Source organism: Leptidea sinapis, chromosome Z (genome assembly GCF_905404315.1).
Source record: "Leptidea sinapis chromosome Z, ilLepSina1.1, whole genome shotgun sequence".
Classification (NCBI taxonomy): Eukaryota; Metazoa; Arthropoda; class Insecta; order Lepidoptera; family Pieridae; genus Leptidea; species Leptidea sinapis.
In genome coordinates this window covers 13819861-13838457 of record NC_066312.1, presented here as the reverse complement: position 1 = coordinate 13838457, position 18597 = coordinate 13819861, and the positions used below count along the sequence as shown (strand labels likewise).

At 33.1% G+C, this 18597-nt stretch overlaps 1 protein-coding gene across 1 annotated transcript in view; it reads left to right on the top strand.

Annotated features, from left to right (window-relative positions):
• The first annotated feature begins 414 nt into the window (after positions 1-414).
• The window catches only part of LOC126978555 (proton-coupled amino acid transporter-like protein pathetic), a 51162-nt gene continuing 32979 nt past the window's right edge, over positions 415-18597 (top strand). Inside the window, exon 1 of the mRNA XM_050827499.1 lies at positions 415-923. The gene's annotated coding sequence lies outside the window, so the exon portion shown is untranslated. The remainder of the gene's footprint in view (positions 924-18597) is intronic.

The window sequence follows — 18597 nt, the reverse complement described above, 5'->3', positions numbered from 1 at the left end:
TATTCATTAGAAATTAGATTTATATTAACATACATTATTATAAACATCGTAAGTTGGCACGTACATAAAAATTTGTTTGAACAATGGGTCATATAGCTTTTTAAAGCTATTTTAGTTGTGACGATGCAAGTTTCGCTGCGATTGCGTGATACACAGTTGGCAGCTGAAATAACCACGTGGTCAAGGCTCAAACCACTCCGTCAATTTCATTCGGTCGTATAGTATAAGCCGGCTAAGGGCTAACGACCGGTGCGCGTTCGGATTGATAACGTTAATTACTGTAAAACCATGAATGGCGGCGCCGAATAGTTCTAAACGCTCTAGTCAAATTAAAAGTTTAATTTTTTTAATAGTAGATAATCATTAAAAGTGAATAATAAGGTAATGATGAAGTGCTCGTCATTGGCATAAATTTATAATATTGAAACCTGCATTCGTGGAAGGCTTGTATCGACGCGCGTTAAAACAATGTGAATGTTATAATGTGGCGTGGCGCCGCACGTTTGCGTCTGGCCGAGTGACTGGCGTGGCCGCGTGGGTATGCCGTATGAGTTACAACTTACTTACGATGGTTTACGTCGACGCTCGACAGTCGACACTCGACGCCCGTGTTTCGTTCGCGTTTGCGCTGCACTCCCTACTCTAATGACGCAACTATCAGTAGTGCTTGCTCGAGCTGTTCGCTATTGTATCGTTTCGTTTGGGTTGGGTATTCCTTACGCGCGGCAATCCAAGTGCCGGGCGTCGTCGCAACTCGCAAGTCGCAACCGCATCGCTCATTCCGATTTTAACCAACGTCAGAATCGGTCGCCGGTTTCGTGCTATTTTTATAAACACGTGGCTCAGTGAATTCTACGTATTATATATAACCTTATTATACGACAACTTATGTTGGCGGTAGCCGCAGATACAAGAAGACAGAGGTACGTGTTTTGTCATTATTTGTACTATATTATTTTGATAATGACATCGATGCCACTACTAATGCCGTGATGATTTAATTATCCATACACTTTATAACAATTATAATATGCTTAAATATAACAATAATGTTTAGGAGTTATATGAAATTCATCTAGGTTATAATTTAATCTATTATTTACATTACATAAATAATTTAGTAAAATCGAAACCAAAGTTTAATTTAATTACACAAAATGTAGGTACTTACTGTGTCAAATATCTTATCGTACATAGGTATTGCCAAGTTTCTTTTAAGCGAAAATTTTAATATACATATTACTTTTCAGCCTAGCGAAAGCCTACATAATATAATGTATTTAACATAAGCGTTATAGTATTTTTATTTACAAAACACTCAGATAAATAGTGATTCTTTATTTGACATTGTTTGAGTGTTGCAGTTAATGTCAGAATTTAGGCCACTGTCGTGTGTGACCTTAATGAGGCTTTGCGATAATTCCGCGAAATGTCTGCAGTAAGTAAGTTCTATTCTTCTCCTGCATTACTATAACTATGATCGGAGTTTAATGTTATTTTTTATTATTTACTTCACAATTAGGTTTACGTGTAGCACCTTTTAAAAAACCGAATGACCGTGTGCTGTATTTGATCCATCAATCAAGATAAAAACAAAGAATCACAGTTACTTAACAAAAGATTGGGCCTATCCCAAATTAAAAAAAAAAACTGGAACAATAAGTTTAGTTTGCGATCAATGATTGAAATTTGACACATTTATTATCTTTACAATAGATTTTACATTGCGCAGGTTATTGACTCAATCATAAATTTTTTATGCCTACTACTGGGTTAAGTTCAGTTAGTAAGTCTTTTATTGGGCGATATGCTTCTACAATAATTGATCCCAGAAAATGAACAGCACAAATATGATACGAAATTTAAAAGAATTGTTAAAAAACGTTTATGGGGAAAGGTTACTATAGCCTAAGCCATTTTCTTAATGATACCACAGACTGGGAATGAAGCGAACACCCTCAGGCTCTTTAATTATAAATGTTTATTGTACGATATTACATTGTAATACATTTTTTTTTAAATCCTGCTGAGTTTCTTGCGCCCGTTCTCTTTTGAGATAGCCTTTTTTGAATGTGTGGTTGTTTTTGACGTTCAATAAGTGATTTTGAATAAAAATATTTGAATTCAAATCCCTTTGGATTAGGAGTGATACCAAAGAATATATAATAGTTCAAGTAGTGATACTCGAAAACTTCAATAGTTTTAAGCCGACACCATACAGCTGGTTTAGCGAAAAATTTAAAAAATACATAATAAAAGGAACAAATTTCGTAAAGCATTTCAGTATTTATCTATTTTTTGTTTATTAGAATTATTTTTATTAAATTTTATTTGTACCTAGCTGGCCCAGCAAACGTTGTATTGCCGATATTAAAATCGCGATACAAAAGTAACTGTTGATCGTAGATGGGTGAAAATTTGAAGTTATATGTATTTTTTAATGCTGACTCATAATCCAACAATTTAAAAAAAAGTAAAATAAACATTTAGGGGGATGTAAAATACATGTTGTCCGATTCTTAGACCAACCCAATATGCAATCAAAATTTCATGAGAATCGGTCAAGACGTTTCGAAGGAGTTTAACTACAAACACAGCTACATGAGAATTTTATAATATATAAGATTTATCAAGAGTATTCTTACGTCTTAGATTAAGGATTACTCTGTCTCTTGGTGTGTTGGAGCGCAGTGGAGAGCTTAATCGGCTTACGAACCTACTTTTACGATTGAACACTTGAAATGTCATAAAATTTTTGTGGTGACGCGTCTCATAAATAATACTGCATAATTAATCGTTTTATCATTATATTATATTTACTTTATATAAAGATATTATATAGATTATAATTTTATTTACTGACATTATAATCTTATAATAAAATTCTCGTGTCACAATGTTAGTTTAGTTACCTTACTCCTCCGAAAGGGCTTAACTGATTTTTACCAAATTTTATATGCATATTCAGTAGGTCTGAGAATCGGCTACTATCTATTTTTCATCCCCCTAAATGTTAAGGGTCCACCATAATTTTTGTTTTATGTTTTTGGACATATTTTTTTGTTTTTTTTTTTTTTTTGATACAGCAACAAAAATACATACAACCCTATATTTTCAACCCTCTACGATCAACCCCTATTTTTGTATCGCGATTTTTATATTATTCTGTTCCATCCTCAAATCCGTTAAATGGTTGCAAGATGGCAATGGATCAATACTTACAATAATTGTAGTACGATAAATTTGGTAGGTCTGAGAATCAGTTGCATCTACTTTTTACACCCCAATTTTTTTTAACTACTTTATATAGCAATACAACGATCGCTGAGTCAGCTAGTAAGGTATATTATGTCATTTGAAAACTGTTACAGTCTCATAAAATGGCGCAGTTACGTTGAAGTAAGCGTTCAAATATTATTTTGGTTTCAATTATAATAATATGCAAATTAACCGTAATAAGCAAACCATCATATGGAAAATGCTAACATGACCGAAATCGAATGTGCCGAAATAAAGGTTAAACCGCACCTATACTAAACGCACCCTAAAAATACGGACCTAACTTAGTATTTAGCGGTTTTTCATAATAGAACTTCTGACGTGCATTCCTACACGGCTAGTTCGTTTTATATATAACAAATAAAAACAAATAAAATACATCAAATCTTATATTTCTTTAATATTAGTTTATACAATATTTAAATTTATTCAGAGCTTGTCTTAGAATACATCTACCTGCATATTTGAAATAATTATGTGATATGTATTTGGTCGAAGCACCTCTAAAACATGATTTATTTGTGCTGCATCTAATGTGACTTGCTGTGATACTTCACAATAGTTAAAACTACATCCACTTTTTTATGAAAATAAGGGACGAGACGAGCAGGACGTTCAGCTGATGGTATTTAATACGCCCTACCCATTACAATGCAGTGCTGCTCAGAATTCTTGAAAAACCCAAAAATTCAGAGCGGAACTACAATTGCGCTTGTCACCTTGAGACATAAGATATTAAGTCTCATTTGCCAAGTAATTTCACTAGCTACAGCGCCCTTCTGACCTAAACACAGTAATGTTTAAACATTACTGCTTCACGGCAGAAATAGGCGCCGTTGTAGTACCCATAATCTAGCCCCCTTCAAGTGCGAAGGAGCCTCCCACTGGTGAATAATATGCTGAATGCATATCCTCGTAACTTTCAAATTTATTTTGAAAAGTAATGGCGGGACGCAACAAGTGTAAAATATGATCTGAAAGGTAACGTATCCACTACAACTCCGATCAGACCACGTGTTTTATGTTCGGTAGGTAGGTTGGTACCTATTACGTTTAGATTATTATTATTGTGCAGGGTATATGCCGCATTGTTTGTTTTAGTGCAGGGTGGCCTTAATAGTTACGTAATGTAAATCCTACTAGTACTACACTACAACCTACATTGTATCGGGTCAGTCTTTTATCGATCGCCGCGTTTACGATACTAGTTTAATATGATCTTAATTTAATTGCATAATATCGGGAGTCGGTTTCATTATTACTAATATTTTGCTATCTTTAATGTCTTTATAAGCCGTTATAAGATACATGCTTGAAATAAAGCCTTGTCATCTATTATGTTTCCGAGTTTATTCAATTAAATTCGTATACACTTATAATTACACTTGTTGGGTAGGTGGCAATTAAAGACCTCCTTTCGCGATACTCTTGAGAGTCTTTGTACCTCTTCAACTGATCAAGTCTGATCTGAAAGTGTTACCTGCGTCGTTTTTACGGAAGAGGAGGACAAACAAATGTACGGGTCATGGTGGAAAGTGGTCACTTGCAACACCAGAGGCATAACAGGAGCTTCGCCGTTCTTTCATGTCATACATACTTGGAAATACAACGCAAGGAAGCTTATTTCACAGTTGAAAACCGTAGACGAACGCCATACAACCAGATCATAAATTAGTGTTGTTGCATGTGGTGCGATTGTGGTATGCGGCGGTAGAGATCAGGTCAAACAGTTCTTCGGAATATTCCCAGATCGATGTTTAAATGAACAAATAAATGGTTTGTACATATAATTTTGGTGCGTGTGGCGTCGCACTAGAATAGCACCATTCCATCTCCTCCCGTGGGTATCGTAAGAGGCGACTAAGCGATACATAGAACGGTGAATGGGAAGCAGCATCTTTCCGAAAGAGCATCAACAATTACTGTGATCGTCAACCCGCCCGCCAAGCGTGCCGATTATGTCATAACCAAAAAAATTACAATTTTAAGTGATTTACATACAATTAGTTTTCTGGTATTATGTTTGCGTAACGTAAAGTAGCCAATAATATAAAATTGCGCTTAAATTTTTAAAACTCTCGTCATTCATCATCAACTTTATTCATTGAAATAAATTACACTATATTGTGTGAGACGGGACGTTAAAGCATGTCGTTTACCTGTTCTGTGGTTATAGCTAAGTCAGCCGTGAGTAAAGCCGATTTAAATCTATATATCTAAATAAAATTGGAGTGTCTGTTTGTAATATTGAAATAACCGTTTTTTACTACATGTATATGAATATATATAATATATACGGTACATATACCAACATAGTATTTTTTAAATTTTTTGTCTGTCTGTCTGTCTGTTTGTTCCGGCTAATCACTGAAATGGTTGGACCGATTTTAACGGGACTTTTATTGGCAGGTAGCTGATGTAATAAGGAGTAACTTAGGCTACGTTTATTTTAGAAAAATAAAGTTATGTTGCAATGTCCGAGCAATGGTCTTACTGTAAAAATAATTTGTATGGAAAAACAACGTTTGCCGGGTCAGCTAGTAAATAATATAATAGCTCTGTCACTTGTAAATCTTTCATAACAGCAGATACTCAGAACGGAGAGGCAGTCTGGCACTGGGCTATAGCCTATAATTATGTTAGATAATTTATGTATCTAATAACTTTAAATGAATGGTGCTTATTTAACAAAGTACTACAAAGAATACTGGAAGATTCCCATGCGGTGGTGTGATTAAATTTACATCAAAACTGTTTATTTGTGAGTGTACAAAGAAACAATTTTGAAAAATAAATGTCTATTTCTGAACTGAATTAGCACAAATCTCATTTGACGATGCTAGAGTCGACCTTCCCTCAAATAATTCACACACATGTTAATCTATTCTCATGAACCCTCGGTACACGACTAGAACACCTTTTCATTTGTGTTATACTTGGGCTATTAATAAAAAACTTGTGTTACATAGCCCGGAAGCTCCTCATATCACCTATTCCCCCAATTATTCGAAACACAATTAATCTTCAGTTTAATATTGAATAGTTACAGTAACTATATTAATCTATGCGACATTAAACGGACGGAATCAGTTTTATTTATTTATTCTTAATGATACATCAACAGTACACACGAATAATCTTAAAAATTAAATTACTGATGTGAGTACCAATAACAGATGTACACAACATTCATAAGTGCTTAGCTAATACATACTTCTTATTAATAACTATTAAGTAATAATATGTATAATATAAACTTAAATTAAATAACAATGAAAAGTTGTTAAATAATATAATAATAATAAGTTATCAAAAAAGAATAAAAGATAAGAAATTACGTTGCCGTAGGTTACTTTTTAACTCCTGTAGACATGTAACATCTATATCTAAATACCCTAATTTTTGTATATCTAAATACCCTAATTTTTGTATATCCAAATACCCTAATTTTTTAAGGAAAGCATACAATAAAATTTCTACATATAAATACCACGAAGACTCATTAAGGGTTTATCTGGGTAAGTTGTCGCTCGCGATTTCAGCGTAACATTACTATATTTATAATAATTATACTTATAACAGTATATTAATATTTACTTTAGTCTTCACATAAGTATGGTTGGTGTTCTAAAAATATTTTTTTATTAAGCCTGTATATTTCACATTTATTTTATATAAATTTTGCAGATTATCTGGCAAATAGTTTAAAATATTAGGTATTACCTATATTACTTAGCATTCTTGTGCCATAGAGATTTATCTCATTGTATTGCTTTGGCAGTGGTACCGGTGAAAACGAATTTTAAAGATGACTTACAAAATTAGTCGATCTTGTTTATACGCATGGCCGAACTCGCAGTTCGTTCTGAAGTGAATCGGACAGTTGTTTGGTTAGTAACATTCCGCATTTGCCCTTTGGAGACACATTTTTTTTATTTCTGCGCAACTTTCAAAGCAGCAACGTCAAAACGTTTGGCGAGGGGTATAATGCTTCCTAACTCATTTTATCCCACGTTAAATATTATGAATTTATAGAAGTGTCTTTTTACTGTTGCTTTTTGGTTTTATCGACTTTCAAATCACAACGATGATAAAGAAGTTTTCACTTCAATAAAACAAATATTTAAGGGTGCTCCCATATAACAAACATTTTTTTACCCTATTTATAATGGTACATTATTCTTGATTGAACACCTATCTTCAGTGATCACTAACTGAATCTCATTCTCGTCATTTCTTTACTAGTACTAATACTAATATTAAAAAGTATTCCGCATTTTTATGTTGCCGCTACATTAAAACATTAATAGGGTACAAACATAAACATTTGTTAGAAATTTCGCAAAATATTTCGCCATTCATTATGCAGATTGGGAAGCAAGATAAATACAAAATGTTGAATATCGCCATAATTAAAGCTTTATTGAAGTTTTACTTCTTTTGGAGCGTTAGGGCAAAATTATCAGTGTGAATTAAGTGTTTTGGTACCAGGCGACCATAGTTGAGGAAGATATTGTCATATGTATAACGTAACTATACCTTAACATATTCTGATATGATCATGCGCACAACGTATTACTACATCTATGTGCGTGTTTATATGGTGTCTACACCAGGAGAAAATTAATATGGTTGCACTGATAGTAATGTCTTTCATAGCGGTTGGGAATCATGTCACAATGAAATAGATATAGAAATACTTTATTAGCAATAAAAAAACACTCACACAAAAACACAACAATTTAGAATATTAATTAAAATCTTAAAATACTGAATAAAATACCGTAACAATATTATAAAGATTAAAAATAAAGTATTAAAAATAACAGTGTGAGCGTGATTCCCTGCTAAAAGGAGCTGACTCAGTATATTGTTGTAGAAGACACCAACACAACACTGGTTTTCAGCAGCCCCTCGTGACATTTGGAGTTGACAGTTGAATTAGTCTTCCCATTGTTATTAATTTGTGTAGGTTGGTATCAAAGGGAATGACTAAATATTATATTTTCTTTTCCCTTTTTCTTAATTTATTATTTATTAAATAATAGTTTAATCTGTACGTAACTGAATGTACTACTGTACTATAAATAAGATATAAATATATTGGTGAACATTAAATATACATAATAAGAGCACAGAATTGTGTTAATTAATATGGTACATTGCACATCAAGGATAATTATTATACAAACCAGTTGTTTTTTGTTGTTCGTTGGTGTTCTTGGTTCTCTTTGTATTCTGCTTCGTAACAGCTCCACTCGTGTTTACCATGGCATAGTGGGAGTTTCCTTGGGCCTCAACGTTGTACGTGTGTTCATACGTGTTTCTGGGCACATTCATAGTACAAAGGCATCACAACAACCGCGGTGTTTCGTATACGTGTTTTCTTGTGTACGTTTTAAACATTTATACAGTATTTTCATCATTTTTTGATGTTTTCACATCTACGTTATTTTTTATATTGTGTTACACATCAGCTGTGAACATTTCAAATGCCTTACTATAACGGTTCATGAGATACAGCCTGGTGACAGACGGACAGACAGTTAGACAGACAGGCTCAGTAATAGGGTTTCGGTCTTACCCCTTGGGTACGGCACCCTAAAAAATATGGTCATTTAATTATTTATCGCTCTTCATCACTAATCGTAAACGGTGGTTCGTTGATTATTCCTTATATATTATTACCACCTAGAACTTAGTCGATAAACATCACATACCTAGAGACAGTCTAGAAATTATGCGATTACACAGCTGGGGTCGGAGCCCGCAGCCTGTTACTTGATTCACTGAACTAAACCAATACGCTATTCGCTTACAAGGAGATACATTTTGTAACATTCCCACATCCTTTACATTTTATTTTGATACAACGTTATCAAAACTCAGTACTATCTTATCATAACCTAGCAAATGACAACTCCAATGTACTAACTGTGTTTGTGTCGTTATATTTAATTGTTGATAATGTTTACTAATTTTATTCGTAAATTGCTTTCAATGTGTTAGACCGGGTCAAAAGCCATTTAACCATTGAGTTTATTTTTTAAACCGTACTTATTTTATTTATAAAACAAAATTATGATTCATTATTGATCACAATTACGAAATACATTACATAAATTCATCGTCTACTACAATATAAATATATACCCACACATATCTTTAAAAAATTTGAAGTACAGTAAGAAAGAAAAAAAAGGAGTTAATAGTAAAACTAATAATAAAAATAAAGGGACTTATTTGAGGTTTTTAAGGCTTTAAAAATAAAAAACATATCTGTTTAAACATTTGATATTTTTTTCATATAAATAGATCAGTCAAACTTATTTAGTTGGATAATTTTTAACTTATTTGAATATATAAAAAAAATCTCTAATTTATTATAATATATTATTTTATTAAAATTTCACACAGAACTTGCCAAGGTTTGTCAATCAGTTTTTTTTAATGCATAGCATTATACATATAAGTTTGAAATGTTAGATGGATAGCACTTGAATAAGATAAGAAACTTCGGGAAGATAGAAGTTCCGAAAATTTATTCATTAGTTGCAATAATAAAAGAAATAAAATCAATCAAACCAATAAGAGAACAAAGTACATACTGCCAGCGTGTGGAAAATAAACGAAGCAATGATTTATAACAAAAATGTTTCATTTTTTACATTGCTCAGCTAAAGCTTCATGCGAAATACTCCAAAGATAATAATATATAGTATCTATATAGTATTAAAAGCCGTTCTCGCTGGCGAATTTTAAAACAAAGTTAATTAAACAATAAAAAAATAAGTAGCTATAAACCATCTAGGATAAATTTCGCATGGAATTGTGGTAGTGTAAAGTCGATTCAATCCATGGTTTAGGCGTGAAAGAGCCTCATACAAAGACCATTTTTATTAATGTGTTCTGTAGATAATAAAAAAAAACTGTTTTATAGGAATATGCCAATAATATTTCAAAACATCAAGAATTATTTCGTCAAAAATGCTCCCTGTTGTTATAGTGAAACTGTTTCACAGTGGAACTGTCAAATCTTGCGTCAATAAATTCTCTCATAAAATATATGTCCATACAAAACAAATATTGGAAATTAAAATAATTATGGGTCCCAAATCGAAATAAAAACTACTTATCCTATCTCTCAAGTTGGACTAAACAGCACTCCATGAAGTAATCCCCATTAAAATCCGTTCATTAGTTTAGGAGTCCATCGCGGACAAACAACGTGTCACGTAATTTATATATATTAAGAAGATATAGAATTTGAGAAGGTATTAACAAGATATTATATAACACGTCATAACGTCAGAAGTGCCTTAGAAGAAGAATTAAGAAAAACTTATGTATGATGTGGTTAAATACGATCTTGTTAATCCCTTTATATCTTTAAAGTAGTACTTCTTTTGATGCGTTAGGGACAAATTATCAGTGTGAATTTTAACGATGCGCGCGCGCACCGTCACTGTAATTCGACACCCTGACCTTAGCTGCTCAACTACATCATTTGTATCATACTTCAGCTACCAAGATTTTTTTCTTATTAGGGATAATAAACAGTTTTGACAGTAAGTCTTAATTACTATATTACAATTCAATAAAAATCTGCAACCTCAAGAATATATTTTTCTTCTCATACTGGTAATCTGAAGTATTCCGTGAATCGTAATTATTACATTATTCAGGGTCACGCTGCCCGTACAGTGTCGAATTAAAAGAAAACTCATTTGTTTTTCTAAGATTGCGACAAACGTAATTCGTAGACCGAAGCGCCATAAAGAGTTAAAACGAGGTCATACTGCCATCGATAATTCATGCGTACGGCAGTGTTCAATGTACTATTACTTAAATTCGAATGAATGTTTTTATTAAAAACGCTTACTTAATCACGCTCGGCTCGACAACGTTGGCTAAAGTCGGATCGAGTCGACTTAGGGGTTGAAATAAAATTTACCAGATTAAATTATGCATAGTTTTGTTATCTAAATTTTATGAGTTTTCTTCTTAAGTGTGAATTCGGCTAAGATTTGTGTTCAAACAATTCGCACGGTCTGAGGATGCCTCGTGTAAGAAACGCAAAACACGTGTCGCAACAACGAAAACAAATAACGCCTATACTGCTCTTAAAATTACAACTTACGATACTCCCACCCTTTCTCCTACCTCGCAACACAACCCGCAACCCGATGACATCTTATTAGTTATCACCACGTCCCCACAACCGCCTGTCACCCCTTGGGACGGTCGCGCACGAAGTTGTCGGACTAAATTTTCGTAGTTACGTTTAATACTCAATTACACAAAAACGGCTGAATGAGTATGAATTAAATTTGATTTATTCTAAATGTTATTACTTTGTGAATTAAGAATAATAAATTGTATCTCGTATTATTTACCTCGCCTTGATGAATTGTTCATGTGTTCGTAAGAACACACAAATTTTTTTTAAATGACCTTTACCAATCAATTCAATATTTCGACGACTTTTCTTTGAAGTTTTGAAAAAAGTTTTCAAGGTAATGCAACTAATTGAAAATAATTTGAAGTCTATTGCATTAAACTTTATTGGCCTTATAAATAAAATTGGTATAAAGATATACCTGAGAATAAACCAAGAATATGCAAAATGTTGACTAGGTATATCGCTGACAACACTGTCAATATAATGATAATTCTGAAGTTTTCCAAATGTCAAGCAGCGTTGCAAATAAACGCGGGAAACTGTATACGTCCGAATAAACCAATCATAAGCAAAATTTCTATTTTTAAACATTTTGCGTATTCTTGGTTTATTCTCAGGTACCTATAAACTTATATCAGGTTTATTTGTAAGGTCGTAAATGTAAAATAATATATTTATTTGTATAGTTCACTTATTTATAATTATTATTGACAAACATTCACACAATTAGTCGAAACACAGCAACCCAGACTTCAATAATGATATTATGTGTATATACTACATATTCCATGCTTAAGTATCTATAAATAAAATGGATATAATATATGCATAATATAAACAAAACCATATACTTGTACAACACAGCCACATTATCTCTCCCACATCACCTCGCTGGAACGTGAAGCCCCCTCCCGTTCCACTTTTACCCGCTCGCGCTCGTCCTGTTGTGTCAGTACGGCTTATAGTATCACTACCTACTAGTTAGAGGTAAATCTCGTGATAATTTCATGTTATTACTGCTATGTTTTTGTAGTATTCACTGTTACGTTTAACTTTTGTTGTTAATAATTCGAAAGTTGCTGAGTACAGCAGTAGCCACAAAAATAAATTCTTTTTCACTTAACCCAGATTTCTTAATTGATTTACATCAATCTATAATACTGTTAAAATAAATCGTTGTTTATTTATTAATAATATTTATTATGCTTGTTTTGCGCACCGTAACAAAGCGACGATGTGACGTCATCAACGTCAGCTCCAGAGATTATATAACCAGTAAACATGAAATGGAGTCCAATATTCATATTATTTATCCAACAAATGTTTGCTTCAAATACAATGCAATCAATCTTTGGCGACAATCTAGGTGACGTCCTCATTTTAAGATTGTCAGTAAGAACGTAAACAATAATTACACCATTCGATTTAACGACATATTTCCTAAAATGGCGAAGTAACATGACTTGAGCATGTTTGTTGAGATTTTTATTGATTTAATTACAGCTCTGAAGAATGCCATAAATTACGTAGTCCCTAAGTATGCCATTAATGTAATCTCATTTTCCTACAGTCATAATAAACAAGTATGTAGGTCGAAATTAGCTTGAACATACACTTCCCAAATAACTGTTATCATTATAATACACAATTTCAGTCCAACAATTGTCATACAATCTATTTCATGCAAATGTAAACATTGTACCCTGTGTTTATTATTTTAAAAGAATTATCAGCCAAGTGGGTCATAATTAAATTTTGCCGATGATACATATTTCCATATACAAACTTTTATGTACCGGACTATTTATAACAAGAGCTTCGGAACTCTACTCGATGTGAAAACTTGATAAAACTGAGGGTTACTGAAATTGTTTATCGCTACCCCGCCGGTTAAATTTTATCAAAAGTATTAGTCAATCCAGAGATACATAAATTACATAAATATAACTGCAAGAAATGCTCTTTCATATAAAAGATAATAATATAATATATCGCCGTGGATCACTTGGCGTTGCGTAGAGATGTCGCTTCTTCCGAAGAGCTGTTTATCCAGATTCCTGCCGCCGAATTCCACCTGCGCACGACACGCCACAAGACTCGTACGCTCGTTTGTCCTCCGTTTCCTTAAAAAAAATTCTCTCAATATTTTTGTTACATTTTCCCGTAATGATAGTTTAAATGTTATGTAATCTTAGTATTGTTAATTAAACCTTTTAACAGCAATATGACAAGTTGATAAAAATTTAATACAAAATAATATTAACACACGCCTGTACAACGGGTACAAGACAACGATATATATATATATATAATGCAATATACATGACTAGGACTCCATATTCATTCTATAAATATTTGCACCTACCGGGATTCGAACCCGGGACCTCTTGCTAAGTAAGCATTGGTCGTCATAATATTAAAATTATTTTTATTTTGTATGATCCAAAACATACCCAGATTCCATACAGACCCCTTTGGGGTTTTCGTGGTACTTAGATATTATGCAGCTTGTATGGTATGTTTTTGTTTTGAACAATTAATGCGAAAAAAAATCGGAACAAATTTCACATTATCATTTTTAATAGATATTTAAATCAAGCCAATTCACGATACTTACTGCTATCTCCGCATAGTGTCATTGACTCTAGATTCTTCAATCAACGCCAAACTATAACAAGATATACCATTATCTTATATGTCTGTTGATCCATTGACCGTTTATTAGGTGAAGGTCGTGGCGTATTAGACAATATTTACAAATTACCGAATAACATAATAAAAACAAACATGAATTTTATCGCACGATGCCACTAATTTTGTATGTTCTCGTGGGTTCAATTCCAGTTTGAATATCATAAAGTAATTTAAATATTTTAAAAGTATCCATTTTATCGATGTGAACCATCAAATGCGGAGGGTTAGACTATCGGCTGTTGATGTTGCCCCTAGCTTGTTTTGCCCCAAACTTAAAAAAACAACATGTCATAACCAAAATATTATATTTAATGCTTTTCAAAATACTCTCCTTTCCATTTTTTAAAACAGGAGGACCACAGACCTGAAGCCATGTTTCCTACGTGCTAATTGAACGTTATCACTGCCTCTTCGGAATTGGTAAATGTGAAACCTCTCATCAAATCTTTGATTTTGGGGAAAGTACAGAAATCACAGGCTGCTAGGTCGGGGCCATGTGATGGATGGATGACGTTTTGTACTTTTTCGAAAGCTAAAAATGACTTATTTTAGTTGGCCGTGTGTGAAGAAGCGTTGTCATGATGTAGGAGAACGCGGCTTTTTTGGTGGCCTTTCGCGAACTTTTTTTACACCCTGGGTAAACAAATGGAAGAATACCGCTCGGCATTAACACTCTTTTGATCTTCAAGTGGAATTGTGCAAATGGGACCCCTAGCTGAGAAAAAAAATGCGATCATTTTTACCAACGTGTCTCGCCTGCGTCACTTTTGTTAGCCTGTTCTTATTTTCAAACACCCATTCACAAGATTGTTGTTTTTTTTTTCGGGTTCAAAACAATAGATTCACGTTTTGTATCCGATGACAATGTCATAAACAGCATTTTCTGAATTTGGCGCAAACCAATCCCCAATAGGCCTCTAATTATCTCATAGATAATCCGCGGGTTTTCTTCAATTAACCGCTTAACAGTAGCGACATTATTTTCGTTGACGGCAGTTGAAGGCCTTCACGAAATTCGTCATGTAAAGGAACCCGACTTCTCTCAAATTCAGCAAACCATCGCCTCACGGTGCTCAAGCAAGGTGCTTCCCTCCCAAAAGCATTTTGAAGACGACCGGCAGTCTTGCGGAGAGACAGAACTTTTAAAATCATAAAAAATCATCACTCTAAAATCTTTTCTAAATCCATTTTCGTTGCGTACATAGAACGTTGATGTGTGATAAAAAACAATTGACAAATGATTTCCCGCTAATTGTTTATTTTTTTATAACTAGGAAGGAATCGTTTCAAAAAATATAACATTCGAAATTCAAATAGTTCCGATTAGCTTGAAGTGCAAAACTTTTAATTTGTCCCATGTATTAATATAATTACAAACAGATACAAAATTAAAAAAATATTTTTTTTTTTCATTCACTAGGCTCCTTTACACAGGATACCGGATAGATTATGGGTATTACAACGGCGCCTTTCTTATGCAGTGAAGCAGTAATGTGTAAGCATTATTGTGTTTCGGTCTGAAGTGCACCGTCGCTAGAGAAATTACTGGACAAATGAGAATTAACATCTTATGCCAATTGTAGTGCCGCTAATAATTGTGTTTTTCAATAATCCTGAGCGGCACTGCATTGTAATGAGCAGGGCGTATCAATTACCATCAGCTGAACGTTTTAATACAGCGTGATTTGTCTATATGCATAGAACGTTATTGATGAAGTAAGTCTTGCAAGGTCCACATTGAATGTGATATACCCTAGAAAGTATGTTATGTGTACCTATAGCTACTTATATGTATAGTTAAGTAAATTTAACAATATTTTAATCTAGTATTTGTCACTTGATAAGGACTTATCAAGTTAAGGGAACTTATCTTAAGGGAACAAAACTGGACAGTTTTGTTCCCTTATGTACTGAGTAAATACGAAATTGTTGATTCTTAGCCATCGATATAATAATGTTCTTAATTTTCTTAAAGTACGCTAATATAATATTATTATGAAATATAGTTATTAGTAATCTTTAACTAAATATTGGAAACAAAAGATAATATTTATCTAATAGCAAAGTGCATCAACAAGTTATATTTACACAACATAATTAATGTATATAAATGCATTTATATAAACAGAGTAATGATTGCTATATCAGCTCATAATGACCTTTTCGTACCCATATTAAAATCATATTATTATAGCGCCATTTTTAGGGTTCCGTAGTCAAACGAAACCCTTATAGATTCGTCATGTCTGTCTGTCTGTCCGTGAATGTCACAGCCACTTTTTTGCGAAACTATACTGTTGAAACTTGATAAGTATTATGTATCTTGTATTCTGTGAAACATATTAAGATTTTAAAAAGAACAATAAATTTGTGGGTTCCCCATACTTAGAACTGAAACTCAAAATTTTTTTTTCATCAAACACATACGTGTTCATCTATGGTTAGGTCATCAAAAATGATATTGAGGTTTCTATTATAATTTTTTTTTCCTAAACTGGATAGATTGCACGAGAAACTTTTCCAAAGTGGAAAAATGTGTCCTCCCACCCCCCTGTAACTTTGACAATAAGAGAAAGATAAAAATACAAAATATATTTCATGTACATTACCATGCAAACTTCCACCGAAAATTGGTTTGAACGAGATCTAGTAAGTATTTTTTAATACGTCATAAATCGTTAATTTACCTTTCATTCAATCAACTCAAATATAAAACAAAGAGATTATATTATGTTAGGTACTTGCTGCTACGGAACCCTTCATGGGCGAGTCCATCTCACACTTGGCCGCTTTTTTTTTACAATAGACACTTAGCTGACCGGACAGACGCTGTTTTGTCAATAGAAAAAAATTATGTAAATATTCGGGACTAAAGTGTAAAGCCATCGGAAATATATAATGAAATTGAGTGAGTTACAAATGAAACAAAAATGTTTTTCTTAATGATTTTATAATGTCTAGTTATAAAATGATAAGGATTATTAAAATTATTACTAATTAATTTACTTCAATTGTTTTTGTGTGTTCATTATTTAAACAACCTTATTTGAGCTAGAACCTTTCTGTATACGCGTGCAAAGTTGTACGGAAGAAAATTCCGTGCTAAATCTGGTAGCCATCTTGTTTTTATTTGATGTTGCGGCACTAATAATAAACACTGTCCCACACTGGCCATTTCTTCAAAGTTCACGAGCTGGACATTGCTACCATTGCGATCATGAGATACAATCACGTTGACAGACAGACGACGAGCCGTCTGACCGATATTGGAGTCTTACTAGTAAGGTTTCCGTTATTGATACGGAACCATAAAGATGCTAATTGAATAATTCAGACTTTTTGCCGCGTTAATTTAACTTTTGGAGTGAATAGCTGCGTTGGGCACCTTTTGGTAGGGAAAATCTTTTGGTTTTGCGTCACCAACATGCTCATGACTGGCGCACGCGATAAATGAATAATTAAAGACATAAATATATTTAGTTAGACACTTTTTGGATGGATGAAATCTTTTAAGTTCGCGGCACTGAAATGCTTATAGCAGTATATCTGTAGCTATACAGCTAACGTATTCTGCAACGTGCTGTGTATGTCTCATAAGTGAAATTGGATGGATTTAGTGAAAAGTTAAATGTTCAATGAAAATAAGTTTAAAAATAAATTCAAATTAATTATTTAATTGTTTTGAAACATAATTGAATTAAAAAATTTAATATAAAAAGTTCTAAGTTCACTTCTATCGACAGTCTCTACAACTGCCTTTTTTTATAAATCATTTCTATAATAATTAACAACGCCATCTGCGATACGTATTAAGTGTGTATTCGATTAAATAGATGCTACAATGTACTGCGTAGATGGGTGACGTCATAATCTTACACGTCAAAATGAAATAAAGCGGAATGTCAACATAGCGGACACAAAACGGTTTGACGTGACCTCATAAATTGATTACGCTTTATGCCTGAATTATAACCGGTTTCCTATCAATAATATGATTTCATTACCATCACACATTTATATAGAGCATTTAGCCGAAGAGTAAGCAGAAAACACGCAAACATGGTGTTTTTAGACAAGTTTTGTGGTGAAAGTATAGAATTTCGAGCTATTAACACTATTTAATCTTGACACACATATCTTTAAGTCTTATTTGTAGATGGTAATGCTTGCTGTTGGTTATTAAAGTGTTAACACTGCCGAGCCTTTTTGAACTACCACATTTCTTTGAAGCTAAACAAGTTTTTTTGCATGGCGTGACGCATTTTTTTGGTAATTCTCTCAGAAAAGTTATTCTCATAGCTTGTACTCTTCTGTGTAGGTTCATTTATTCAGATTAGTAGTGAATAACGAGGATTGTAAGCATATAAACTGTTTTCCAGTGTAACTGTATCAATCTCTAATCCAATTTTTAAGTGAAACTTTTATTACATCGTCTCAAACTT